Source organism: Manis javanica, chromosome 7 (assembly GCF_040802235.1).
Source record: "Manis javanica isolate MJ-LG chromosome 7, MJ_LKY, whole genome shotgun sequence".
Classification (NCBI taxonomy): Eukaryota; Metazoa; Chordata; class Mammalia; order Pholidota; family Manidae; genus Manis; species Manis javanica.
Window position 1 is genome coordinate 107,586,106 of NC_133162.1, and position 27,904 is coordinate 107,614,009.

Sequence of the window (27,904 nt, forward strand, 5' to 3'; positions counted from 1 at the left end):
ATGAGATACAGATATAAGCCTAGAGCTTCTATTTTGCTAATATGATTGAAGGGCTGCAGGGGAATGGAGCCAGGGTGACCTTGTGTAATGCTCAGAGTAGTAGAGTAATGTTATATCCTAATGATATTACCTGAGCCCCTGGACTCACCTGTGTCTGCAGCCAGCATACCCCTACATTTGTAGTTATAAGAGCCAGTTTAATAAACCATGTTTTGGCTTAGAGTTGGATTTCTGCCACTTATAACCAAAAGAATTTTGAAAAATACAGAGCACCATCAAAATATTGTGATTAAGAAATGAAAAACTATGTAGTTAAACAGTCTGACACATATGACATTTAACAAATATCAGTCTTACCCTCCCATATACACACAAACCCCCAAACCCCAAATACATACACAGTCTCTGTTCTAACAGAAACAATGATTTATGTATGAGGATGGATGGTGTCATTCAAACTGATCCCCCAAATCAGAAACAAAAACTTAGAAATAAAATATCTTAATTAGTATGGGGTCAGATGCATGTTTTCTCTAAAAAGGAGAGCACCACTTTTTTATTTCCTGTAAGCATGAGATACAGCAGCATAGCAGCTCCTCCCAAAATCCATGAAAAGCAAATGCAAATGAAAACCTCTTATTGGTAAGATTCATAGTGCTAAAATATGAGAAACTTTAATCTCCTTGAACCCATGCAACATTGCTGTGATTAGTAATTGAACCAAGATACTTGCTTTCCTTAAAGTTTATAGGGAAAATAATTATTTGCAAGGTTTTGATAACCTAGCAAGCATTGGGGAAGCTAGCTGATCTTTAATTCTGCATACTGATAGGAGAAAAACATGTTTTGGTTCCAAGCTGTCTTAAAGTGTGTGTCCTGTAATGCAGTGTAACGCAGTGGGTTTCTACTGGGAAACCCACTGATAATACACCCAACAAAGATAGTCTAGTGATCTAATTTCAGGGTGAGATGCTGTCTTGCCAATGGGTTTCAGACCCGGGCAAGTTCGCTATGTACTCAATATGACCAAAGAAATTGACAGCAAAACGTTCTTTGGGGTTTATCACCCAGGTTGTTTTCCTGGCGGTAGGTGGAGCACTAGCGTCTCTACCTCTGCCCAGAGCACTGGGCCAAGCTCTCTATATAGTGCAATAATAGCTTATTACCTAAAGGTGTGGAAGAGGTAGCCTAGCAAGAGACCAGTTACATCATCAGGAGGTTTAAGTTCAGGGAGGATCCTGGCCATAGGAACACCAAATTCCCCACACTCCACCCCTCCAGGATTCTTGCCTTAAAATCTACATGCTTTCAATCTTCTTCAATGGTCCCTGTGTGAGAAAGGTGGCGCACAGTAACCAGATTCCACAATAGAAACAGAGGATAACAACAACTTGGAGATAATAACAAAAATTAAGATACAACAAGATTTTGATACAGGTAACAAAAATTACAATAATCCTCAAGCCAGAGGAGGTTCCTAACACCAAAAATTATAATAATCCTCAAGCCAGAGGAAGTTTGCAATCCACAAAGATTTCAGGGGCAATAAGACACATGTTTTAATGCCACCAACATGGGCAAATCTGGTCCATCAGGTAGGAGGCATGCAAGAGAGTGGTCCGTGATAGGACTGTATCAGGAAGGGGATCCCTTCCAGGTGTGGTACACCATACTTTTACTCCTTTCCCTGTGGGGGTTACTGAAGGGTCTATATATAGTGCTACTGGAGGTGCACACACTGGCCATATGATAAAACAAAACTCTCCAGTAAGATGCTCCTACCTTCTGGTCATTCAGGACATAGTACTCTGAGCATTGGCAGCCACTCTGCTGTTATTCCAGGAATACACAGGAGGCCAGCTTCCAGGCCTTGTCCCCAAGGTGCCAGGAGAGCCAGCCATCATTGGTCCATGTGTCAAAAGGTCCAAGGCTATGTCCACTCAATGAGGTCTCTGGGGTTCAGTGCAGTTGGTGCTGGCAGCAAGAGGTTATTCTGGTGGACGAACCTCGGCTTCAATGAGTCTTCCTTGGTTTGTACTTACAGTTGAATAGGAGAGGCAGCCATATGTGTTAACATGTCTATGGGGCTCATGGCTCCCTTTTAGGGTCTCTTGTTCAAACGCTGTAGCACAGTCCATAAGCAGACTGACCATCCCCGCAGACTATTTGGATCTGAATTTACTCTGGATTTTAACAAGCCATTGTGCCTCTCTATCATATTTGTTGTGGTAGGATTGTGTAGCACATGAAACTTCCATTTGATTCCCAGTTGTTGCACCCATTCTTCCAGTGTATGTCCAGTAAAATGGGTGCCCTGATCACTCTCAATTACCTGTGGTCTGCCATAGGCATCAAAGAGAAGCTCCAGGCCTCTTTTGATCATCTGCGGGTCTGCACAACGGGTAGGAAAAGCAGCCAGACGTCCACTAGCTGTGTCTACACAAGTCATCGCATACTGATATCCTTCTGACACAGGTAGAGGCACAATATAGTCTATCTGCCACCTGATGAGGGGTATAGGCCCCTTAGCTACTGTCCTATGTTGCTTTGGAACTCGATGTAAGTCCCTTTTGGAGCACATGACACACTCCTGCCGGGCTCTACTAACTTCTTCAAAGGTCAAGGGCAAGCCCCACAGATGGGCTATAGCCCACATTGTCTTTTGCCCCACAGGCAACAAATGCTGATGTAACCATTAGGCTACATCAGAGGCAGGCTTTCCTTCTAACCAACATATCTGGGCTAATTTATCTGCTTCATGATTTCCTAGAGCTGCCAGTGGCAAATGACCTGTCACATGATATACTGTAATTATTTTAGTCTGACCACAGGCCCATAAGTCTGGCCACAATTCTTGCTCCCAAAGGGGTTGGTGACCAACCAGCCAGTTGGGATAGTACCAGGTTGGTAGCCACAGGGTCAAGCCCAATAGGCATCCCAGCAGTCAGTGCAGACAACTGTAGGGGAGGGCTCCTGGCTGATCACAAGCCTCACAGCCAGCAACTCTGCCCATTGGCTGCTCTTCATCCATATTGTCTCCATCTTAGGATGGAAAGCTATGGCCCTCCATTTTGGGGTCAGCCCACAGCTGGAGCCATCTGTGGACCATGCATCTTCAGGTATAGGGACTCTTCCCTCCTGATAGGGACTCACTACTACTAATGGTTCAAAAGCAAGTTCTTCCTGCTTTTCACTAGTATATGTCACCAGCCCAACAAGCATTGGAGTTCTTCAATCAAGGGGCTACTAGAGAGAGCACTATGCTGCTATAGGTAAGCACCTCACTTGGCCAGTGTGGGTCTTTGTGTCACACCACTCTTGGGTTTTGGTTCCAGTCTCGTACCCACCTCAAGATGGGATTGGTGGATATTACCTTTATTGGGGCCATTCCAGTGATGGGTTCTGTAGCCAGCAAGGCATGATACACAGAGGGCATTGTTTTTCTATCAAAGTGTATTGTACCTCTGCCCCCTTCCAGAGTTGTGACCAGAATCCAATGGGTTGGCGAGTTCATTCAATCTGCTGCCAGAGACCCCAGCCATAACTGTCTTCAGTCACATGAACATCCAGCTCACAGGCCCTTGATGGGTCTATCACACTCAAAGCCCGCACGGCCTTGACTGCCCGTTTTGTTCTAGTAAAGGCAGATGCACATGTCTCATCCCAGTCCCACTTGATGCCCTTTCATACCAACCAGTATAAGGGCTTCAGAATTTGTGCAATCTGTGGGATAAACACTCTCTAGTACCTAGAAGACCCAGAAACTCCTGTAGCAATGCTATGGTTGTAGGGGTACAAAAGGCCTGGACTTTATAACTGCTTCTTGCATAACTTTGGTCTTATCTGACCAGACAACCCACAAGAATTTGACAGACAACCAGGTCCCTGAGCCTTGGTGCTGTTCACAGCCCATTCTTTCTCCTGTAAACGTTGCAGCAGTCTAGATGCTGCACCTTCTAGATATGAAAGAGAATTGGATGTGAGCATGAGAGCATCAATATAATGGTACAGCTGCACTATTGGTGGTTTCTCTCATGTAGCCAAGTCCTTTGCTGTAAGTCCATGACAGATGGTGAAGCTGTGGAGGTATCCCTGTGGGAGGACAGTCAAAGTCCACTGCTGTCCTTCCCAAGTGAAGGCAAACTGTTCCTGAGTTTCCTGCTCAATGTCAATGGAAAAGAAGGCATTAGCAAGATCTACCACATAATGGTATGTTCCTAGTTCATGGCTGAGGGTATCCATCAAGCCTGCAATAGAGGGGACAGCAGCATGCATAGGGGGTATGACTTTATTCAGTTCTCTGTAATTCACAATCATACATGAGGAGCCATCTGGATTTTTTACTGGCCAAACTGGGGAAATGAAAGGACTATGGGTGGGCATTGTAATACCCACCTTTTCCAGCTCCTGGAGAGTTTCTCCAATCTCTTTATGCCCTCCCAGACAGTTTGGTATTAGTCATCCACCGAGGCACAGAAAAAGCTATGGGCGGGTGCCTAGCATGTCCCCTCAGAACTGCCTTCACCCCACATACTCTCAGTCTGAACTCACCTGCAGTGGTCTGCAGCCATAGACCCTGCAGGATATGAATCCCCAAAATATACTCTGGGATAGGAGATATATACACAGTATACTCTTTTGGGGGTAGATACCCTATTCCCAAAGGGATTTGGGCTTTTTTCACTCTGATAGCCTTCCCCCCATATTCATCTATGATAGTGGGGGTCCCAGGGAACCACTCAGGGTTACCATGAATCAGTGAACATTTAGCCCAAGTGTCCATCAGAGCCAGGACATGTTGTACGCTCACTGGGGACCAATGGATAGGTATTTTAACATGTGGCCTCTCATCCTGCCCCAGTCCCTCAGGCCAGATACATTGACCTTCCCCTCAGTCAAACTGTGTTCCCCAAGAACCTTCCTGTGTGGGCTCAAGTGAGGTTGGTTCCCTGTCCAGTAGGAAGTCTTTCAAACACACTGACTGGATTTGTGGCTCTGTCTCTGACCTCTGCCTCTTTGGTCTTAATGAATGGCTGGAACTGCTGCTCTGGTTTCAGTAGTTGCCATAGCTCTAGTAAGATCTTATTTGATGTTCCATCTAATTTCCTTCCATCTGCTCCTGCCCATATTAAATCAACCCTCATCTGGGTCCCCGGTCCCCATAACCTTCATGGGGCCCTTTGAATTCTCCTTGTGAGTAGCAGACCTCATTTCTTTGTGGCTTTTCATTGCTTCAGCTTCTCCTAAGTCTGCTCCTGTACATGTCACCTTGCTTATGAGATGCCAAAAGTGAGGGGAATGAATGGCCACTAGAGACCCAAAGAGGGATGTGGGAGCCATTTGAAGCATAATATTTCTCTTCCCAGTAGTGAAAATCTCTTCATCTGGGCCATAATTCACTGGACTATAGATGGCATTTTTTATGTCTAGCTCTCGTAACACCTGTTGGAGTCAGCGTACATCTGCTATCTAACAGGAGAGGACGGTAGTTCACCCAGATTGGGCCACACAGCATGAACTGCAGCCTTAAGCCAATCGAGGAGGGAGTGACTCCCTGGGGTCTGATGTGCTTTTTGTAATCACTGCCTCAAGGCAGGCTGCACTGTCAGGGAAGCCCGCTTTCCCATTTCTGATCCCGACAGAACAATTCCATCCACCCCTAAGTCCCACAGACATAGGAGCCAAGCTGGTATTGACTCCAAGGGCTTTTCTCTAAATCAGGAGCCCAAATGCACCCATTCAGCCTGAGTATAGGGGCAGAGCATAGAGTGCTCCATGACCTGGGGAGAGGGCTGCTCCTCTCCTTGGGGAACTTTCAGGTTCTGGGTCTTTATTTTCTTTACAACCACTGGGCATATTTTCAGTGCAGGAGGAGCCAGTGCCTCCAGCACCACCCCTTCATCTTTCCCCAGCTCCTCCATTTCTGGGGCTGATGGCACCTTTGTCTCCCCACCCCCGAGTGCCTCCTCTGCTACAACCTTTACCTTTTCTACTGTGCCTCACAGCAATGCTAGGTCAGTCTTCAGAAGCTCTCTTACCCTCACTTGAATGCTTCTCAGGTGATGTTCTCGTGCCACCTCTGCCTGTGCTTCCCTCAGGAATTCGTCTTTTTCCTTGATGGCCTCTTCCCCCTTCAGAGCACCTGGCAGCGCTGCCATCTCATTCTGTAAGGAATTTTTCAGCTCTTCAATAGCACCTTGCTGCCAGCATTCTTGTGCTGTCTCCTCTCGCATCAATCATATTTCCCTCCTCAGGGAATCCACAGAAGTTTGCAGCTCGCGTTTTCATGCCACCATTTATTGGGTCACTTCTGTAGACTTTTTTAATACTGTGAGAAGCAGCCAAGCCACAGTCCCTGCTGTCTCATGGGCACTCTATTTCTCAAAAGACCTACTTACTATACCAAGGGCCACCCCTATAGCTTCTGGTGTCACCTCCACTTGCCTCCAGTCCTGGGGTGGGGCCCAGTCCTCTAGGAGACAAGCCACCTCAGACCACATACCCATTGGGGGACAGTCCACTGTCTCCCCATTCATAGGGGCAGCCCGCTGAAGCACCCCTCCCATAAGAGCAGCCTTTTTCCTTGGTCAACAATGAACCCTGCCGACTTTCGCCAATTGTCTTGCCAATGGGTTTCAGCCCCAGGCAAGTTTGCTATGGATTCAATGTGACCAAAGAAATTGACAGCAAAAAATTCTTTGGGATGAAAGGATTTATTACCCGGCTTATCCTCTCAGTGGTAGGTCGAGCACTAGCATCTCTGCCTCCACCCAGAGCACTGGGCTGAGCTCTCTATATTGTGCAATAATAGCTTATTGCCTAAAGGTATGGAACCGGTAGCCCAGCAACAGGCCAGTTACATCATCAGGTGGTTTAAGTTCAATGAGAATCCTGGCCATAGGAACCCAACTTCCCTGCAGATGCTTAAATATTGTCCAAGTCCTAGGGTTACTCACATAGATTCTGATGGATTATAACATCATTCTGGCTTCTTTAATTACAGTAATTACTTTGCTTTTACACCTTACAATCAAGTAACCCAAGCAGTGATCTATATACTGAAGGCTTTGGAATTAGATGAACTTGGATCAAACAGGTTCTGACAATTGTTAGTTGCATGGGTAAAAGCAATCTGTGTAATCATTTGACATTCTTTAACTTCATCAGTAAAATACATCACTGTGAGAGTTAGAGATAATATGTGATGTGTACTGAGCAAAATTTCTAGAATGAGGTAGATGCTCACAAAAAGATAAGATCTAGAAATAGTTGAATCACAGCTATATTGAGCTTTTATAGCCTTCTGAGGGGCTCACTGCCAGGTTCATAAACTGGCACTTTTTCTTCTGTTTGCTTCAAATCCTGAAGTTAGAAAGTGCTACCACCCACAGTTTCTTCCAGCTACAGTGCAAATAATTGTTGGTCTGTCCTAAAAGTTTATAGTACCCTTAAAAATTTCCAAACATTTCCCCCAATCCAGACTACTTTCTGATATTTTACCATTGTTTCCTCCATTCCTTTGGATCACTATATTGTTGGCATTTTAACTTCTAATTAGATATTTTAGCTTGTACTAATAACATTTTCTATTTTGTGTCTTTGACATTCCTATCCTTGCAACACATTTAATCTGACACTAATAGGTCAAAAGTGTTTACTAAAACAAAGATGATAAGGGTAGGGAGCACTGCAATACTTAGTTCAAGATAGTATGGCACAACACTTATTCGTAGAGTTCAAGGCACAATTTTCAACTAAGGCTGAAACCAAGTGAGGCCAGAGGAACTCCTAGGTTGCAAATTTAAGAAGGCATTCACTCAGAGGGTCATGCAAGGGCAGTGTCAGCCATGAGAATGAATGTCTCCTAAATTTTGTTTCCTTTGTATCTCCCTCACTTGTCCTGGCCCTGAACTGCAACACTAAGTCACATTAACTGTGAATGTACAATAGCATTCAAAGCTTGGAAAAATAAATCAGCATTAACTTGTAGTGAATTATATTACAAGACAATGCTAAAATTTACACACACAACCACATACATAAATAAAATACATTTCAGTAAGAAATTGTTTTTAATTAATTAGCACTATGTAGGACATGCCTTTATTATCTTTGGTTTCAGGAATCATTTTGGTTCAGCGTAATAGGAATAAAATAATGGGTATGTTGAAGGAGTGGTTTTCAAAGAGGCATAAGAATAAATTGTTTTCTAGCTTCTTTTAGTTGTCAGGTAAATTCTCAATTTTTTCTGAGGTAGTCAAAACATGAAAGATACCTGGTGTTTTCTCTCCTATGTGAATTTTATAAATTGGCACATTTCAGAAATCCAACTTTGTGAATGTATTTTAAATGAGAAAGAAGTATGATACTTTAAAGGCATCTCTGATAATTTCTTAGCAAAGCAGAAAGAATAAAATAGTAATCCAAAACAAATTTAAAAATCAAGAAGCTGATCAGAAGCTTTTCAAACTTCCAAATGTAGGGCTAATTAGTTGGCCAAATTTTCCCACTAAGACAGAGGCTCTGCTATTTGTTCAGGATTCAAGGAAAACATATACTGATTATTAATTTTAGAGCACTCAGAGTAAGTCCCCATCATTGCAGTTTTCAAGCAGCTCTGTCCCTATGCTCAATGTGCACTGTTCCTGTAAGATTCCTTCAGGCTAATCTTTGCTCTCAGGTTTTAAGAATTTCAGGTGTGCATTTTCAGCAGCTCACACCTGTATCTGCAGACTGGCAGCTGTCACATACCTGTGGACGAGATTTGGGAGTCAGGTCAGGGGGCCACGCAGTATAAGCTTTGCAAAAAAAGAGATTTCTCTGATGTTTTCTGTCAATTTGTGCTTTTTGTATGCCCTTTCCCTTTCTTCTCTTACTGTGTGTTCCTTTCCCTCTGGAAGAAGGTTCACATGCTCCTGGGGAAATTCTGAATGATCTATAGCTATAGGACAGGCAGGTTTTTGATGAAGTCTCATGTTGTGGCTAGAGCCTTTCCACTTGGCACTTGGCACCAAATTTATAGACTTCCTAACTGCTAGAGAAGACGGAAAGATGGTCTCATAGTCAGGCAGAATGACTTACTTTAAATGACAGTAACACTCCTTGATGATTATAGGATAGAACCAAAGAACAGAGACTGTGGTGAGAACAATCAAAGCTCTCTGTTCCAACCAAAATGGGTTCAACATTCTTTCCAGGGAAACTCTTCAGTTTACCAACTTTTAAAAAGTTTCACCTCCCCCCACCCCCAAAAATGTGGTGGGTTCTGATCCTTGTGTTTTGGAGACTGCCCATAAGAATTTCTAGGACTTCAAAGTAATTAAATCTGTCCTTTTACGTGTTGTATCTTGGAGGCTATGTGGTATAATAAAAAAGCATTAGACTTGGGTAAGAAATTTTATACCCCAGTTTTGATACTATAACTCTTTAAAATGCATTGGAAAAGTTATTTTTCTTTTCTGAGTCTCACCTGCTTCATCCTTAAATCTGAGATTTAAAAATTATCCTCTGCTCCTGCTCAAACAGTCCATGAATCCATGTTAGTCTAGGTTCAATGTGATGCATGCACAGAAGTATAAGCCACAGTCATGACTGGAGGAACTTACAGTCTAGTTGGAGAAAGAAGGCTATGAAAGTAAACTAACAGAAAGCATTGAAGAACAAACCATATTTTAGTCAAGAATTATGTGGAGTAGATCATAAGTATCAAAATATTTCAGAAGAAGGAGAGATCAGGGTGGACTGAAAGGGTTAAGAAAATCTTCCTAGAGAGCATTAGACTTGGGCTGGGTCTTTACAATATGTAGATCAATAATGTAAATGGATGAAATGGCAAAGGTAATGGGTAATAGTAGTTCAATTAATGGGGACTTGATGAGTGCAAGTCCAGATTTGAGTGTGAACATGATAAGGCAAAGAAAGGAAATGGCTCAGTATATCCTTGGTTCAAATGGTAGAGATTTGTTCATTTCTAATTTGCATAACTTCTATTTTCAACTTCCTGACTGGTTTGGGTAAGAATTAAATGCAAGACTCAGAGCCTAATCAACTGAGCTATCTATACACATTTGTGTGTTACTTACTTCTCAGGAGAGCTTCCCTATACTATAGCTCATCCTCCTTTACTTCATCTTTGACTGAGTCTTTTTCAACAAGATTCCTCAGAAACTATTCTACCAATGTAATTTTCATTGCTAGAATCAAAAAGCTTATTCCATTCCCTTTGAGACTTTCCAAAGCTTCAGATACAAGGAAGTTATAGAAAAGTCTAAAGAACAGATAATCTCTCCATTCTTGTATCACAGAACACAGTCATTGCATCCTGAAATATTACCTAATTCCACAATACCTCAATTCAGCTATCTCCCTGCATGCTGAAGTTCCCTAGCTTAGGTCCCTTGTTCCTTGTCCCTCAGAACTTTAGAGAACCTCAGAACTTCTGTTTCTATCACTATTTGGAAGTACTAATTACTGATGGCTGCCAAGCATAGATTCATGGAGTAACCACTGACTAATTCATTTTTATGATTTAGCTGCCTAGAATGATATGGATTGCTTTCTTACCCCTTCCCTCCATTTTTTAGATTCTCAAAATTGTTCTTTTCACCTAGTGGGGGAGAAGGAAAATTGCTTTAAGACATATGAGGTCAGATTGCAGAATCTTATGTTGGAAACAGATGGGTGAAAGGAAACTGCTGTATCTCACATTTGAATATCAGAGAGGTCAAGGCCTGCATCCAGGACTCCTTTAAGTATGTAAAAACGGATCTAAGGACCTTTTCTGGACCAAAACTAAGGTAGCTGAAAACTTTGCAAGTGCTGCCTCATTCAACTCTGAGAAAATACCTCCTAATGGATGTGGTCCTATTTCATATTCCATCTGGAGTTCATTAATTACCAAGAGCATTAATGATGACTCAAAAGCCATTTTGTAAAACAAATAAAGTGGAAGGTGCTCTTCAGAATATTTACTGCTCTAGACATCCATTTTATCCCACCAATTTTGAACAGGTGGGGCTATTATGCTTTTTGCTGCTTGTCTCATATGACTGATTCTCACTCTTACAACTTTCACCACTTCATGCTAAGTGACTAAAAAGGTGCTTAATTAAATGTGTGCTTGGTAATTAGAGAGTTTTCACAAGCAAATACAGATGGGGAAAATGTACTTCAGTGAAGGAACATAGCAATCCAGTGAGCTTGTACATTGTTGTGGAATTGTATGAGCAAGATATTAACAGAAGTCTAATAATGGGAGTTTTTTGCATTCCTAAAATTTAATTGTTTTGAACTCTTCAGATTCATATTCAACTCAAGGAGGAGTGCCCAAGCATATATTCCTAATATATGAGGCCATTAAAAGGGAAATCATATGTCCCAGTGTGCCTGGGGGAGCCTCAGTTAATGTTATAGCAGATGCTATTGGTTTCCACCTATAACACCTTGGCATCATATACAAGTCCACGTCTAATGTGTCCCAGTCATGCCTTGGGACTCTCTCTGTATGGACTTTCTCTTGGCTTAAAAGAAAGGTAGGCCATCTGTCCACCATACAAAGTTCTTACAATGTTATTGATTATATGCTGTATAATACATCCTATTGTCTTATTTATTTTATAATTGGAAGTTTATAAGATTTTAACTAAACCAATTATGGGGGTCATTCATAAGTCATAACAATCAAATACTGAATATTCTACAATATATATATCAAATCATTATGATATACATGTGAAACTAATAGGATATTGTATATTTACTATACTTCAATAAATAAATATATAATTTAAAAAAACCTCAAATGGTATCATTTCACAAAAGGGGTGAGAGGGAGGAGGTCAGAAGTATGTATTTTTTTTCTCTGTGAATGGGCCTTAGACAATGAAGATGGAAGTTGAAGACTAAATAGCCCAGTTTCCTTTCTCTTTGGATGATAATTCTGAGGTATGTTTTAGACTGATTCTCAGAGTTTTTCAGTGGGAGTCAGCTCCTCTTGACCACAGTGGCAAGCAGCTTGATGTGTGCCCATTCCTGGCTTCCCTCCTGTGCTTAGTTCCTCACTCTTTTTCCACTGAGACTTCCTGGGATACCTTCCCAAATAAAAGGCTTATTTTCAAATTCTTGTCTCCAATTACACACTCAGGGGAAAACATGTCAACACATGCTTGTTGTCCTTGGGTAACTTTGAAAAGAGCCTCCTTTGTCTCTCAGTCACATATCCTAGTCATTAGATACCAGGAAACATCATTGTTGAAGTCATCTAAACTGCAGAAAATACCACTTCCTTTATTTCAAGATTTACTTTTGAGCCAATAGTTTTAAGTAGTCCTTCATTTCCTCTTACTGCAATCTTCCGAAAGACAGATAACTGGAGTACTCTAGACACCTCCAGGGAGTTCAACGTACTCCTTCTGTTTCCACATTTTTTTAATTGAATTATAGTTGACATATAATTTCCTAATAGTTTCAGGTATACATAATAGTGATTTGATATTCATATGAAATAATTGCCGCATAAGTGTTGCTACCATCTGTCATCATAGAAAATTATTACAGTATTATTGATTATATTCCCTATGCTATGCTTTTCATGACTGATTTATTTTTTTAACTGCAAGTTTATATCTCTTGATCCCCTTCATCCATATCATCCCCTACCCCAACTCAGGTAACTAACAGTTTGTTTCCTGTATCTATGAATTTATTTCTCTTCTATTTGGTTTGATTGTTAGTTTTTTAGATTCCACATATATGTGAAATCATACAGTATTTTTCTTTCTCTTATTTCATTTAGCATAATACCTTCTAGGTCCATCCATGTGGTAATGAGTAGTAAAATTTCATTCCTTTTTTTATTCATATATTATTGCTTAAATTTTTATTGTATAGTTTTTAGTAGTGAACTTTTTAAAATTCTTACCAAAACAAACTGTATTCCTTAACAAATCATTATATATTAAGTATGAACAAAAATAAGAAACTTTCATTAAGACTGCTATTAATATCTTTCACAACTCCATCTTCAGAAACAAAAGAACACATTTTAAAAAATTATGTAAATCACTGTAATTCAAAAGTTCCATCTTGTGTGCTCTTCTTTTAAATCCAAGTATAACTGATAAGAACATGCTATATTAAGAGATTCTCAAGATGGCAGCATGAGTAGGGTGGTGGAAATCTCCTCCCAAAACCATATATATTCTGAAAATACAGCAAATACAACTATTCCTGAAAGAGAAACCAGATAGATACAGTACAACAGCCAGGCTACATCTACATCTGTAAGAACTCAGCATCTCACAAAAAAAGTAAGACACAAAGCCATGACCCAGCAGGACTCGAGCACTCCCCCAACCCAAGCTCACCTGTGGGAGGAAAAGAGTCAGAGTGGGGAGGGAGCGGAAGCACAGGACTGCTAAATAGCCAGCCCTAGTAATCTGCACCGGGAGCACAGATACACATTGCATGGTGTACTGGATATTAGAGAAACGGAAAAGTAAAATCCAAGACGGAGACTGTGAGCAGGTTCCCACAGCTGGCTCTCCTGGGACAAAAGAAAAGTGGGTGCTTTAAAAGCCTTAAAGGGGGAGCTCTCATGTCTCCTCCTGGTGTGATCCAGGAGCTTTATCCTTTCACTTTATCTCTAAATAAAAGCCTGTACCTTGTGAAGCTCAATCTTTGGCTTCATGAACAAGAACCCCAGCATCATCTTTGGGGGCTTATCCCAGATTACTTTGTAGTCACAGGTATTGAGGCCTGGATTCACCACTCCAGAGTAAAGGCCTGGAAAAAGTCCCAAGACCTCCCAGAGAACACAAATAAAGAAAAATCCATTGCCCAGAACACCAAAATTTGGGAACCTGTGTATGCCTGTGAACCTATAGAAGATCTGAAACTACTATTCAAAAGAAAATCCTCAACTACCAATGTTTGATATAAGTACTACATGTTTTTTCTTTTTTTTCCTCTCCTTATAAGTATTTAATATGAAAGTCTACATTGCTCTTTTATTTGCTGTTCTCTAATGCTCCCTTCATAATAAATGAATCTGATTCCTTCTTAAATTAGGCTGAAGACGTAGCTAGAATAAATAGAAGTTCATCTTGTTGGATATGTGGATTATTTCCTGTTTCTAGTACCTCAAAAATCCTTTAGTGAGTGTCTCTTCTTCAGAGACATAATTGGTTGCTTTTACAAATTCTTAAAAATGATACATGCACTGCCCAGGATGTACTAAGTGTTGAAAACTAATTGGAATGTAAAATTCTGGCCCATTAATAATACCTTAAAGGACAAAAGGCCTTAAATGATACAATCTGAAGAAAAACCCTCCTAAACACTGAAGTTAAACTAATGCACCAAGCAGTTACACAAAATAAAATGGTACTAGACATCTGAAGAGCAGCACAAGTAGGAACCTGTGCCATAATCAAAGTTAAGTGTTGTGTGTATATTCTGAATCATTCATAAAATGTCTCTGATTCACTCTAGGACCTCCAAAGGCAAATCCAAGCTATGTCAAGCCCAGAAATCCCATAGACTACCTCAAGGAAACTGGCTTTCTAAGTCCCTTTGGTGGAAATCCATTTTACTCATCAAGCTCATCATTATTCTCATACTTATATTTTGCCCCTGTATACTTAACCTAATAACATTATTCATTCTATCTCACCTAGAAGCCATGAAACTTCAAATGGTGATAGAAATTGAACCCAGGAAGGAAATGCCCATCTTCCGAGGCACTTCTGATGGACCACTGATGGAGACCTAGCTGCACCCTTTACTGTGTCCCCTCTCAGCATGAAGCAGCCAGGGTGGTCATCACCCCCTTTCCCTGGCAGCAGCTATTGTCTCTATCTGTAGAGGGGGAAATGAGACAGGGACCGTGTGTGTAGTCAAAGTAGGGTGAGGTACTCTGCATAAAGCAAGGCAGGATATTTGCTGTCAGAGCAATGTAACTACATGCAAGGAACCCCTACCAAAACTCTGTGTTAAACATTAAGCTCTAGAGTCATTCTTCAGTGAGATCAGCTAATATTCCCCAGACAAAGAAGAGTAGCACATGTTTTTATTATGCTAATCATTTATAATCATTATATAATCATGTGTAAGATTCATTTTAACATGCTAAAAGGCTCAAGCCTATGTGATGTCTTTCCTCCTTCAGATCTGATGAGGTGATGTTGTAAACTGGGCAACTAATTTAGCAAGTAAGTCCAGGCATAAACAACATAGTAAAAGGCAGGAAGGATTCCTTCCACCTTAAAAACAAGATTGCATTTAAACTGAAGGAACAAAATGGCAGCAGATTCAGAGGTTCCAAGAATGAACTAGTGGTTACCAAAGGGGAGGGGTGTGGGAGGGTGGGTGGAGAGGGAGGGAGAAGGGGACTGAGGGGTATTATGTTTAGTACACATGGTGTGGGGGATCACAGGGAGAACAGTGTAGCACAGAGAAGGGACATAGTGGATCTCTGACAACTTGCTGCACTGATGGACAGTGACTGCATTGGGGTATGGGTGGGGACTTGATAATATAGGTAAATGTAGTAACCACATTGTTTTTTCATGTGAAACCTTCATAAGAGTGTATATCAATCATATCTTAATAAAAAATAAAAAATAAAAAAAGATAAGATTGTATTTTAAAATTCAAAAAGTTAAGAAGATAGAAATTCTTAACTTACTCTTCAGAAAACAATACCTCAGCCCACCTTGGAAGCTGGGTAGGCAGCCTTGTTTAATATGCTCCCAGACCAAGATGCTAGTATTTCAGGGAAAAATTTTCAGAGCAGGAAGTTCCTTGTATTAAATTAATTCTAAACATTCAAGGACCCCTTGACAAGTCCATACCCCTAAACCTTTTCTCATGTTCTAAAAAATCCTCAACTGCCTATAAAACCCCTAGACAACACCCCACCCCCCAGACTTTCTTGTCCCCTCCTGGTGTGAGCCAGGAGCTCTAGCCTTTCACTTTATCTCTAAATAAAAGCGTGTTTCTTGTTCTAATAAAAAAAAAAAAAAAAGAAAAAAGTTTTAAAGAGACAAGGGTTTAACAGGTGGACAAAATAGTCCTGGCACACTCAGCCCAGCAGGCTGGGAACTTTAAGGAGCTTCAGGAGCCCTAACACTCTGGGTGGCAATGCAGCTCAGAAGCCCCTCACAGTGATAAGCAGCCTGCTGTTTATTCCTCCCCACCAGCACTGCAAGCCAACCAGCTGACCTGCCATTGCTGTGGAACAGCCAGGGAGCAGCCCCACCCACAGCAACCACACAGAGGCTTCTCCCTGCACATGGCTAACTGGCCCAGACCCAGAGGCTGCCCACAGTCCACAGTTGACTGGTTCAGACAGCGGAGACCAGCACAGAGTCCAGAATGCACAAAGGGGCTTTGTTCTCATGGTGAACATGTGCTGCTCACCTGCACCCCACCAGTGCCCTAAGCCATCCCGAGAGCTACCGCACTCATGGAAGCTCAGGGGATTAACCCAGAGGCTGACCCCCATGCCTGGTTGACCAGGACAGACAGAAGAAATGGGTGTAGAGTCTGGGAAGCACAAAGGGGCTCTGTTCTCATGGTGAACACATGCTGCTTACCTGCAATGCCCACCAATGCTCTAGGCCATCCCAAGGGCCACCCCACACACAGCAGCTCAGGGCATTAACCCAGAGGCTGCTCCCTGTGTGCAGTTTCCCAGTACATGTAGCAGAGATGGGCAAGGCAACCAGCAAGCCAGAAGGGACTTTGTTCTCCCAGCTGAAACACACACCACTCACCAGTGACCACTTTCATCACCATGAAAAGGCAGAAGAACCTTGTTCAGTGCAAAATCCCTCAAACACCAGAGAGAGGGCCTGGTGAGACTGAAATCAACAATTTTTCTGAAAAATAATTCAAAATAATAGACATAAGCATGCTGATGGAGCTACAGAGAAATATGCAAGAGCAAAGGAATGAATTGTGTAGGGAGATAAAAGAAATAAAACAAACAATGGAAGGATTTAAAAGCAGACTGGATGAGGTGGAAGAGACTGTTAATGGAATAGAAATCAGAGAAGATGAAAGAGAGAAGCTGAGGCAGAGAAAAGGATCTCTCGGAATGAAAGAATATTAAGAGAATTGTGTGACCAATCCAAATGGAACAATATGTGCATTATAAGAAGCAGAAGAGAGAGAAATAGGGATAGAAAGTGACTTTGAAGAAATAATTGCTGAAAACTTCTCCAAGCTGGGGAAGGAAATAGTCTCTTAGCCCCTGGAAGGCCACATATCTCCCAACAAAAGGGACCCAAGGAGGACAACACCAAGACATATGATAATTAAAATGTCAAAGATCAAAGATAATAACAGAGTATTAAAAGCAGCCAGAGAGAGAAAAAAGATCACCTACAAAGGAAAACCCATCAGGTTTCTCAGCAGAAAGCCTACAGGTCAGAAGGAAATGACATGATATATTCAATGCAATGGAACAGAAGGGCCTAGAATGAAGAATACTGTATCAAGCAAGATTATCATTCAAATTTGAAGGAGGGATTAAACATTCCCAGATAAGCAAAAGTTGAGGGAATTTACCTTACACAAAGCATCACTACAGTGTATTTTAAAGGGACTGCTCTAGATGGAAGTGCTCCTAAGGCTAAATAGATGTCACCAGAGAAAATAAAATCACACCAAAGAAAGTAGACCAACCAAATACTAACTAAATGCAAAATAAAATCAGCTATCCAAAAAATCAGTCAAGAGAAACACAAAGAGTACAGAATAAAACACATAATTTATAAAGAGTGGACGAGAAAGAAAAACAAGAGAGAAACAAACAATCATCAAACTGTTTATAATAGCATAGTAACTGAGTTAAGTTAGACAGTTAGAGAGTAAAGAAGCTACTGTTGAACATTTGGTAACCACGAATATAAACCATGCAATGACAATAAGTATATATCTATTGATAATCACCCTAAATATAAATGGATTGAATGCACCAATCAAAAAACACAGAGTAATAGAATGGATAAAAAAGCAAGACACATTTACATGCTTCCTACAAAAGACTCACCTCAAACACAAAGACATATACAGACTAAAAGTGAAGGGATGGAAAAAGTTATTTCATGAAAACAATAGGGAGAAAAAAGCAAATGTTGCAATAGTTGTATCAGACAAAACAGACTACAAAACAAAGAAAATAACAGGAGACAAAGAAGGACATTAAATAATGATAAAGGGATCAATACAACAAGAAGATACAATGATTATAAATATCTATGCACCCAACAAAGGAGCACCTACATATGTGAAACAAATACTAACAGAATTAAAGGAGGAAATAGTATGCAATGCATTCATTTTAGGAGACTTCAACACACCACTTACTCCAAAGGAAAGATCCACCAGACAGAAAATAAGTAAGGGCACAGAGGCACTGAACAACACACTACAACAAATGGACCTAACAGAAATCTAGAGAACTCTACACCCAGATGCAGTAGGCTACACATTCTTCTCAAGTGCACATGGAACATTTTCCAGAATAGACCACATACTAGGGTTCAAAAAGAGGTTCAGTAAACTCAAAAAGATTGAAATTCTACCAACCAACTTCTCAGATCACAAAGGTATAAAACTAGAAATAAATTGTACAAAAAAAACCCTCACAAAAACATGGAGGCCTAAGAACATGCTATTAAATAATCAATGCATCAATGACCAAATTGAAACAGAGATCAAGCAATATATGGAGACAAATGTAAACAATAGCATGATTTCTGTGAGATACAGCGAAGGCAGTTCTAAGAGGAAACTATATAGCAATCCAGGCCTATTTAAAGAAGGAAGAACAATCCCAAATGAATAGTCTAAATTCACAACAATTGAAAATGGAAAAAGAAGAAATAATGAGGTTCAACATCAGCAGAAGGAGGGATATAATAAAAATCAGAGAAGAAATAAATAAAATTGAGAAGAATAAAACAATAGAAAATATTAATGAAACCAAGAGCTGGTTCTTTGAGAAAATAAACAAAATAGATAAACCCCTAGCCAGACTTACTAAGAGAAAAAGAGAATCTAAACTCATAAAGAGAATCATAAATGAGAAAGGAAATATCACAACAGACCTGTCAGAAATACAAAGAATTACTAGAGAATACTATGAAAATCTATATGCTACCAAACTGGATAACCTAGAAGAAATGGACAACTTTCTAGAAAAATACAACCTTCCAAGACTGATTGAGGAAGAAATTGAAAGTCTAAACAAACTAATTACCAGCAATGCAACTGAATTGGTAATCAAAAACTACCCAAGAACAAAACCCACAGACCAGGTGGATTTACCACTGCATTTTCTCACGCATTTAGAGAGGACATAATACCCATTCTCCTTAAAGTTTTCCAAAAAATAGAATAGGATGGAATACTTCCAAACTCATTCTATGAAGCCAGCATCACTCTAATACCAAAACCAGGCAAAGACCCCACCAAAAAAGAAAATTACAGACCAATATCCCTGTTGAACATAGATGCAAAAGTACTCAACAAAATATCAGGAAACTGAATTCAAAAATACATCAAGCCAATCATACACCATGATCAGGTGGGATTCATCTCAGGGATGAAAGGATGGTACAACATTCGAAATACATCAACATCATCCACCACATCAACAAAAAAAGGACAAAAACCACATGATCATTTTCATAGGTGCTGAAAAAGCCTTCAACAAAATTCAACATCCACTCATGATAAAAACTCTCAACAAAATGGGTATAGAAAGCAAGTACCTCAACATAATAAAGGCCATATATGACAAACCAACAGACAACATCATACTTAACAGTGAGAAACTGAAAGCTTTTCCCCTAAGATTGGGAACAAGACAAGGATGCCCATTCTCCCCACTTTTATTCAACATAGTACTGGAGGTCCTAGTCACAGCAATTAGACAAAACAAAGAAATACAAGGCATCCAGATTGGTAATAAAGAAGCCAAACTGTCATTGTTTGCAGATGACATAATATTGTACATAAAAAAAACCCTTAATACTCCACTCCAAAACTACTAGAACTGATATCGGAATACAGCAAAGTTGCAGGATACAAAATGAATACACAGAAATCTTTTGCATTCCTGTACACTAATGATGAACTAGCAGTGAAATTAGGGAAACAATTCCATTCACAATTGCATCAAAAAGAATAAAATACCTATGAAGAAACATCATCAAGGAATTGAAAGACCTATACTCTGAAAACTACAAGACACTCCTAAGAGAAATTAAAGAGGATAGTAATAAATGGAAATTCACCCCGTGCTCTTGAGTAGGAAGAATTAATATTGACAAAATGGCCATCCTGCCTAAAGCAATCTACAGATTCAATGCAATCCTTAGCGAAATACTGACAGCATTTTTCAATGAACTGGAACAAACAGTTCTAAAATTCATATGGAACCACAAAAGACCCCAAATAGCCAAAGCAATCCTGAGAAGGAAGAATAAAGCAGGGGGTATGTCGCTTCCCAACTTCAAGCTCTACTACAAAGCCACAGTAATCAAGACAATTTGGTAATGGCACAAGAACAGACCCATAGACCAGTGGAATAGAATAGAGAGTTTTGATATTAACCCAAGAATATATGGTCAATAAATATGTACTAAAGGAGCCATGGACATACAATGGGGAAATGACAGCCTTTTCAACAGCTGGTGGTGGCAAAACTGGACCGCTACATGTTAGAGAATGTAACTGAAATACTGCCTAACACCATACATAAAATGAACTAGAAATGGATCAAAGGCCTGAATGTAAGTCATGAAACCATAAAAGTCTTAGAAGAAAACAGACAAAACTCTTTTGGACATAAACATGAGCAACTTCTTCACGAACATATCTCCCCAGGCAAGGAAAACAAAAGCAAAAATGAACAAGTGGAACTATATCAAGCTGAAAATCTTCTGTACCGCAAAGGACACCATCAATAGAACAAAAAGGTATCCTGCAGTATGGGAGAATATATTCATAAATGACAGATACTATAAAGGGTTGACATCTAAAACATATAAAGAGCTCATGCACCGCAACAAAAAAAAGCTAATATTCAAATTTAAAAATGGGCAGAGGAGCTGAACAGACAGTTCTCCAAAGAAGTAATTTAGATGGCCAACAGACACATGAAAAGATGCTCCACATCACTAGTCATCAGAGAGATGCAAATTAAAGCCACAATGAGATATCACCTCAGACAAGTTTAGGATGGACACCATCCCAAAGACAAACGACAACAAATGTTGGTGAGGATGTGGATAAAGGGGAACCCTCCTACACCACTGGAGGGAATGTAAATCAGTTCAACCATTGTGTAAAGCAGTATGAAGGTTTCTCAAAAAACTAAAAATTGAAATACCATTTGACTCATGAATTCCACTCCTAGGAATTTACCCTAAGAATGCAGCACTCCAGTTTGAAAAAGACAGATGCACCCCTATAATTATTGCAGCACTATTTACAATAGCCAAGAAATGGAAGCAACCTAAGTGTCCATCAGCAGATGAATGGATAAAGAAGATGTGGTACATATACACAATGGAATATTATTCAGCTATAAGAAGAAAACAAATCCTACCATTTGCAACAACATGGATGGAGCTAGAGGGTATTATGCTCAGTGAAATAAGCCAGGTGAAGAAAGACAAGTACAAAATGATTTCACTCATTTGTGGAGTATAAAACAAAGAAAAAACCTGAAGGAATAAAACAGCAGCAGATACACAGAACCCAAGAATGGACTAAGAATTGCCAAAGGGAAAGGGACTGGGAGGATGCGTGGGAAGGGAGGGATAAAGGGAAAAGGGGGCATTACGATTAGCACACATAATGTAGCAGGAGTGGGGGCATGGGCAAGGCAGTATAACACAGAGAAGACAAGTAGTGATTCTACAGCATCTTACTGTGCTGATGGACAGTTACTGTAATGGGGTATGTGGTGGGGACTTGATAAGTGGGGAAGTCTAGTAACCATAATGTTGCTCATGTAATTGTACATTAATGTCAAGTGTACAACATAGCATTTTGACAATTATATATATATTATGAAATTATCTGCACCATAAATGTAGTTATAATCTGTCACAATACAGTTATTACAATATTATGACTATGTTCCCTGTGCTGTACTTTTCATCCCTCTGATATTTTTATAATTGGAAGTTTGTACCTATTTATCTAAAGAGTTCATTTTTTATAGCTGAGTAATATTCCAGTGTGTGTGTGTGTCTGTGTGTCTGTGTATTACATTTTCTTTATCCATTCATGTGTTGATGGAGACTTTGTTGTTCCCATATCTTTGCTATTGTAAATAATGCTGTAGTGAACATAGGTCTGCATACATGTTTGTGGGTTGTTTTTGCTCTGTTCAGATAAATACCCAGAAGTGGAATTAGAAGATCATGTGGTAGTTCCCACCAACAATGTATGAGGGCTCCCTTTTCTCCACATCCACACCAACTCTTGTTATTTTTTTTGTTTTCTTAATAATAACCAATCTGACAGGTGGCAGGTGATATTTCATTGTGGTTTTGATTTGCATTTCCCTGATGATTTGTGATGTTGAGCATTTTTTATGTGTCTGTTGGCCATCTGCATGACATCTTTGGAAAAAATATCCATTCAAGTCCTCTTACCATTTTTTATTGGCTTAATTTTTTGATACTAAGTTCTGTACATTCTTTAGAAAATTTGGATATTAATCCCATGTCAGGCATATGATTTGCAAGTAGTTCCTTCCATTTACTAGCTTGCCTTTCTTTCCTTTTATTGATGGTTTCCTAAACTATGCAAAAACTTTTTAGTTTGATGCAGTCCCATTTGTTTATTTTAGGTTTTGTTACCCTTGCCTGATCAGATTCTTCCAAAAACATATTGCTAAGATTAATGTCAAAAAGCTTGCTGCCTATGTTTTCTTGTAAGAGTTTTATGGTTTCAGGTATTACATTCAAGTTTTGAATCCACTTTGCATTTATTTTATGTAGGTTGTAATATACTAATCCAATTTCCTTCTTTTGCATGTACCTAGCAGTTTCCCCAGCACCATTTATTGAAGAGACTGTCTTTTCCCCATTGCATATTCTTGCCTCTTTGTCATAGCTTAATTGATCATATACACATTTTTTTCTGGCCTCTCTATTCTGTTCCATTGTCTGTCCATGTGTCTGTTTTTGTACCAGAACCATACTGTTTTGATTATTTTGCTTTGTAGTATAGTTTGAAATCAGGGAGCATAGTAACTCCAACTTTGTTCTTCTTTCTCAAGACTGCTTGGCTATTCAGGGGTCTTTTATGATTCCATATTTTAGGATTCTTAATTCTAGTTCTGTAAAAATGCCACTGGAATTTTGATAGGGATTGAACTGAATCTGTATATTGCTTTGGGTAGTATGGACATATTAATTCTCCCAATCCATGAGTATGGATTATCTTTCCATTTATTTGTGTCTTCAGTTTCTTTCATCAATTTCATTATTTCCTAGGTATTTTATTCTCTTTAATGCAATTGGAAATGATATTGTTTTCTTAATTTTATTTCTGCTAGTACATTGTTTGCATATGGACATTTAACAGATTTCTGTATATTGAATTTGTATCCTGCAACTTTACTGTATTCATTTATTATTTCTAATAGTCTTTTGGTAGAGTCCTTAGGGTTTAATACATGTAGAATCATGTCATCTAGGAATTTATTCATTTCTTCTAGGTTTTCCAATTTTTTGACATATAACTATTCATAGTTAATCTCTATGATCCTTTGTATTTCTGTGGCCAGAAACTTCTCCTCTTTCATTTTTGCTCTCATTTATTTGGGCCCTCTCATTTTTCTTTATTTTTTTCCAGAAGTTTACCAGTTTTATCTTTTCAAAGAATGAACTTTTAGTTTCATTGATCTTTTCTGTTTTTTTCTTCATCTCTGTTTCATTTATTTCTGCTCTGATCTTTATTATTTCCTTCCTTCAGCTAGCACTGTGCTTTGTTTATTCTTAATTTCCTAGTTCCTTTAGGCATACAGTTAGATTGTTTCTTGAGGTAGACCTATATTGATATGAACTTCCCTCTTGGAACAGCTTTTGCTGTGTCCCACAGATTTTGGATTGTGTTTCCATGTTCATTTGTCTCAAGGCAGTTTTTGAATGTCTTGTCTGATTTCTTCACTGACTCTTTGGTTGTTTAGTAATACTGTCTAGTATTACTAAATACTATATATTTAGTAATATATTCCTTAGTGTTTGTGTTTCTTCTAGATTTCTAGTTTTATACCAATGTGGTTGGAAAAGATACTTGATATGTTTTCAATCTTATTAAAGTAATTGAGACATGTTTTATGGCCTTACATGTAATTGATCCTGGAGAATGTCTTTTGTGCACCTAAAAAGAATGTGTATTCTATAGTTTTGCAATGAAATATTTTGTATGTATCTGTGAGTCCATCTGATGTAATATGTCATTTGAGGCTATTGTTTCCTTATTAATTTTTTGTGTGGATGCAATCATCCATTGATATAAGTGGGGTGTTAAAGTCTCCTACTAGTATAGTTTTACAGTCAGTTTCTCCTTCTATGTCTGTTGGTATTGGATTTATATATTTAGGTGCTCCTATGTTGGTCATAAATATTTATGAATGTTATGTCCTCTTTTTGGACTGACCCCTTTATCATTATGTAATGCTCTTCTTTATCTTTTTTTTTTTTTTTACTTTTTAGACTATATTGTCTGATGAATATAGCTAAACTAGATTTTTTGTTTCCATTTGCATGGAATATCTTTTCCCATCTCTTCACTTTGAGTCTGTGTGTATGCCTTTAGATCTCAAGTGACTCTCTTACAGGTAGCATATAGATAGTTCTTCTTATTATCCATTCAGCCTGCCTATGTGTTTGATTGGAGGATTTAATCCACTTAAATTTAAAGTAATCATTGGTAGTATGTTCTCATGGTCATTTTGTTAGTTTTTCTATTTAGTGTGTGGTTTTCTGTTCCTTTCTTCTTCTCTTGTTATCTTCCCTATGGTTTGATAGATGTGTGTGTGTTATGTTTGGATTCCTTTCTCTTTATTTTTTGTGTTTCTATTATAGGTCTTGGTTGGTGTTTACCATGAGGTTCATATACTTTGACATATATATATATATATAGCAGTCTTTTTGAAGCTAGTAGTCACTTAAGCTCAAGTGCAGTGTAAGAGCACTATATTTTTACTCCACCCACCATATTATATGTGTTGGACATATTATTTTGCATCTTTTAATTTTATGTATCACTTAACTCTGCTTATTGTAGTTAGAGTTGATTGTACTATTTTTTGTCTTTTAACCTTTATATGAAGTTAAGTGACTTATTTACTGCCTTCAGTATATATTTTATATGGTATATGCCTTTACCAGTGAGATTTCTTTTCTTTCATATATTTTCTTGTTTGTAGTTATGGCCTTTGTTTTCTACTTAAAGAAGATCCTTTAGCATTTCTGGTAAGGCCAATTTAGATGAACTCCTATAGTTTTTGCTTATCTGAAAGACTCTTAATCTCCCCTTTAGTTCTGAATGATAATCTTGCCAGATAATTATTTTTAGTTGTAAATGTTTTCCTTTTAAGCTGTTTAAATATATCCTGCTACTCCCTTCTTTCTTGCTATGTTTCTTCTTGAAAAAAATCAGCTGATAGTCATATTGGATTTCCTTGGTTTTCTCTGACTTTAAGATTTTCTATTTTTCTTTATTTTTTGTCATTTAATTATATTATCTTGCTGTGGATCTCTTGGGGTTCATCTTGTTTGGGATTCTGTACTTCCTGGACTTGGATGTCTGTTTCCTCTCCAGGTCTGAGAAGTTTTCAGCCATTACTTCTTCAAGTTTTCTGCCCCTTTCTCTCTCATTTCTTTTTGGGGATCCCTATAATATGAATGTTAGTATGCTTGTTGTCCTACAGGCTTCTTTAACTATTCTCATTTTTTAAAATGCTTTTTTTCTTTTTCTATTCTGATTGGGTGATCTCCACTATTCTATCTTTAACATTGTTGATCCATTTTTCTGTGTCATCTACTCTACTGTTGATTCCCTCTAGTATATTTTTATCTCGGTTATCGTATTTTTCAGCTCTGAGTGGTTCTTTCTTATATTTCTAACTCTCTGTTGAACCCTCATTCTGTTCCTCCACCCTCCGAAGTTCAGTGAGCATCTTTATGACCATTACTTTGAACTCTTTATCAGGTAAATTAGTTATTCTCCTTTTCATTAGGGTTTTTTTCCAGTGTTTTATCTTGCTCTTTTATTTGGAAAATATTCATTTGCCTCCTCATTTTGTTTGACTTCTTGATTTTCTGTGTTTGTTTCTATTAATTAGGTGGAACAGCTACCTCTATCAGTCTTGAAAGGGTGGCCTGGTGTAAAAACTTCCCTTGTGTAGACTGCATGTACCTCGTGACTTTGGCTGCCTAGCTGGGGATGGAGATGGCACGGGTCTGGGTGGAGAGGGGTCCCAGGATATGCACCACCAGGGCCACCCTGCTGCTATAGCTGGAGCTGGAGTGGCATGGGCTAGGGTGCTCCGTGCAGATGGTGAGTGCCCTTAAAGGATGACTGAAGTTGGAGTGGGCATGGCCTGGAGGTATTCCAGGGTGCTCCTCACTGGGGCCACCCTTATACAGCTGGACGTGGAGTGGGCATTGGTCCAAGGTGTCCCAGTGCATATCATATCAGGACAGTCCTGGTGAAATGGCTATATTTAGCACAGGCTAGGGGTACCTGGAGCATGGTGTGGATACCTGGAACTGGTTGGGCTAAGGGCCTGGGGCTCAGTGGGGCAGTCCCAGAAGACCAGCTAGAATGTCTGCACCCTGCTCCCTTCAATACTATCAAGTTGAAGAACATAAACAATGGTGCTCGCCAGTGCCTCCAGCAAGTGGACCCACTGTTGGTCTCCCTCACTCCCTCCCTTCCTCACTCTCTCTCTCCATCCCTCTTTAATCTATTTTCTTCAGATTATAGGAATAGGCACATGCCTAAAGTCTGGCCAACTGTTAAATCCCTTCTCACTGAATAAGTGATTGGTACAAGAGTAGAGTAGACATTACTTATGTTTGTTGACATTTAGCTTTTAAATTCTTTTTGATATGCAGACACTGAAAGAATGAAGTCATCTTTCCACTAAGACTAGTAAACTGGTAGTTTGAATCTGGAACTTTTGGAAAGTATCTTCTATACACTTAAATATATCTTAAAAGTTTGGATGTAAAAACAAAACAAAACAGAAATAGGATTTGAATCCTGGTGTTAGTCTATGAGGTGAGGGCTTGGTTATTACAGATCTTCCTCAAGTCCATGTATCACTTCTAGCTTCCTAAGCTAAAAAATGCTCCCCATTTTGTCAATTTCTAATGCTGCTTTGTACTATGTTATTCTCCCTTGCAACATTTGACCTATTTGAATATAAACAAATCATCCTTCCAGTCAGAACAAAAAAAATGACTCAGCCACACAAGTGTTTATGAGGCTTAAAAACAGGAATTAGAAGAATGACTCTAGCTAGGAGATGAAGAAAGCAGAATTGCAAGAGTATAGTCAAGGTACCATGCCATACAAGCTGACCCTTATGAGCATGTGAGACAGGTGAAGAAAAAAGGAGTAGAGGAATGAGAGGAATGTAAAGCTTGGATGGAACATGAGCGATGTGTGTCAGTATCACATGAAAATATATCACAGGATCAACATCATCCACCACATCAACAAAAAGAAAGACAAAAACCACATGATCATCTCCATAGATGCTGAAAAAGCATTCAAAAAAAATTCAACATCCATTCATGATAAAAACTCTCAGCAAAATGGGTATAGAAGGCAAGTTCTTCAACATAATAAGGCCATA

The 27,904-nt window shown here is 39.3% G+C and overlaps 1 long non-coding RNA gene across 3 annotated transcripts in view; it reads right to left on the reverse strand.

Annotated features, from left to right (window-relative positions):
• LOC140850477 (uncharacterized) overlaps positions 1–27,904 on the reverse strand; it is a 73,868-nt gene that overhangs the window by 6,123 nt on the left and 39,841 nt on the right. For 2 of the 3 annotated variants that reach the window (XR_012133373.1, XR_012133372.1), the window contains exon 4: positions 1,783–8,751. This is a non-coding gene — a long non-coding RNA (uncharacterized lncRNA). Of the gene's footprint in view, positions 1–1,782; positions 8,752–9,469; positions 9,609–27,904 lie in introns of all 3 variants that reach the window. The other variant, XR_012133374.1, reaches the window with a different exon arrangement.